Source organism: Suricata suricatta, chromosome 9 (assembly GCF_006229205.1).
Source record: "Suricata suricatta isolate VVHF042 chromosome 9, meerkat_22Aug2017_6uvM2_HiC, whole genome shotgun sequence".
In the NCBI taxonomy this organism is placed as follows: domain Eukaryota; kingdom Metazoa; phylum Chordata; class Mammalia; order Carnivora; family Herpestidae; genus Suricata; species Suricata suricatta.
This window is the reverse complement of record NC_043708.1, coordinates 73,234,237-73,236,918: the sequence shown is the minus strand read 5'-3', so window position 1 is coordinate 73,236,918 and position 2,682 is coordinate 73,234,237.

The following is a 2,682-nucleotide window of genomic DNA, read 5'->3' as shown; positions in this document are numbered from 1 at the left end:
CCCCAACTCTCTCTCCCTCCTCCGTTCCCCCTGGTTCTCCATTAGGTCTCTCTTGTTTTCCTGCTAGACCTATGAGTGCAAACATATGGTTTCTGTCCTTCTCTGCCTGGCTTACTTCACTCAGCATGACACCCTCAAGGTCCATCCACTTTCCTACAAAGGGCCATATGTCATTCCCTCTCATTGCCATGTAGTACTCTCCAAGAGAACCCTATGAGTTTTAGATGTTTGAATCTATGGCTGGCCACATGGAGATGGCTTCTCACCTTCTTTTTTTCTGTTAGGTGGAAGAAAGGCTCAGATATATGGGTCTTCTCCAAAGTGCTCTGAATTTACCTCTGGGCCTATGAATTTAGTAGACTGGAAGGTACAATGCTCAGATTTGGCACAAATGGATGCTTGCTGCTGGTTTCCCACTGCCTCACTTAATTTACTTTCTCTGTCAAATGGCTGAATGTCTTCAAGGATTTAACATATAGTCCATATCATTTATATGTGGATGGTATAATTGTGGAGCTCTGACGAGCAACAGGGGATCTATAGGGAATACATCCACGTGGTTCTGGATGACTAAAGCAGACTCGTGTGGGATGACATGCATGTAAACAGCATTAATGACAGCCATAATGTTTGAAGCAAGGTATCAAGGAAGATATGATTGATATTTACAAAGAGATAGGAGTCACAGAAGAATTTTTTGAGGCTTAAGAAAAATGTGACATCAAAAAAAATTTAAAAAGTAGAAAAAAACACAAAAGAGTTTATATCTGAGACATCATTCATAGAAAAAGACACAATTAGTTTTAAAATATTTTGCAATGTTTTAAGAATTTGGATAGTATGATAAAAACATAATTAATATATTCATACCAATATTCATAATTAAATATTTGTATTTTTATAATTTTGCTTCATGATTTTTAAATAAAATAAAAACTACTGGTATAGGTAAAGTTCACTTATCATCTTACTATTTTGTATGTGGCTTATAAAAATGAATAAATGATATCCTATCATAACATTTTGTGAAAAAAAGTTTTATTTTTATGAGGAATTGCTATTATTAGAATGGTACAACCATTAGATTGTTCTCAGTTTGTATTTATAGGTCTGATTCTACTTTTGTTTCTATATTCATTTGTTTTGTTTTTAGATTGCACATATAAAAGAACACACTAATGGTTGCCAGAGGGGAAAGTATGAGAGGATAAGCAAAGTGGGTGAAGGGGAGTAGGAAACACAGGATCCCAGTTATGGAATGAATAAGTCAAGGGTAATAAAAGGTCCAGCGCAGGGAATATAGTCAACGGCATTGTAATAAGGTTGCTTGGTGACAGAGGGTAGCTACACTTGATGTGAGCTTAGAATAACATACAGATTTGTGGAATCACTGTGTTGTACACCTGAAACTAATGTAATATTGTGTGTCATCTACACTTAATTTTTTTGAATGGTGCGATTAATGTATATCTATATGTTTATTTACATGTGAAAGACTTTTTCAAGATTATATACCTGGAAGTAGAATTACCATGTCATCTTCAACTAATCCAATAATGTTAAATTCTCAACAGAGGGTTGTACAAATTTACACAGCCACTTCCTTACAAATCTTGGTATTTTTTTCTCTCTCATTCCAACTACTATTTTTTGTCATAATAAAAAAATGTTTCAGTGTTAGAAAACTCTAATTAACAATATTAAGGAGATAGGTAAATAACATAATAATTTTAATTGACAACAAAATACACATTAATAAAGGAGATATATTAAGTTCATGAATTGTAAATATGCCAATTATCTTTATTTAAATTTTTTTATTAATGTTTATATATTTATTTTGAGAGAGAGAGTGCAAGCAGGGAGAGAGAGGGAGAAAGAATCGCAAGCAGGCTTTGTACTGCCAGAGCAGAGCAGAAGTGGGACTTGGACTCACGAACCATGAGATCATGACCTGAGCAGAAATCAAGAGTCAGATGCTTAAACGACCAATCCACCCAGGAACCCCATGCAAGTTATCTTTAAAAACATATATATATTCAATATAGACCCTATGTCAATCCAAGGTGAGCTTTGGAAATCCACATTTATTATGAAATGTATATTGAAATGCAGAAGACCAAGATGAGCCAAGGCAATTTTGAAGAACACAGCTGGAGGATTTATACTATAATATGTCAAGGACTACTACTATGAGCTGTATAATAAGAGAGTTTGATGTTGGCTCAAGAACCTAAAAAATAAGCCAATAAAACTACAATGTCATTATAATGATGACAGCAACAAATATCATAATAAAACACATTTCTGAAGAGGCAAACAGAACCATCCAATGGCAAGCCAGTAGGATTGCACTGTTAGAAGTTAACTGGTGCTGATGGCCCTTCTTTAGAAAAAGAGGCTCTTCCTGATGTCAGAATTCGACACTATCAATAAATGTCAACAGTTGGCTTTATCATATTCCACTGAGAAGCTAACTTCAAAATTCATATTGCTTACCTTCTAAAGTTTGACATTTCAATCTTTTCTTATGAGTTTGTTCTCAGTTTGCCAGATTAAAACATAGAATAAGGAGCAAGTGAGATCACCTTCCTAGGCCACATTACCAGGCTGCATGCATCAGTGACACAGCCTCTGTCTGCTTCTCTGTGCAATGATGAAAGAAGGAGGACGTGTGCTAAA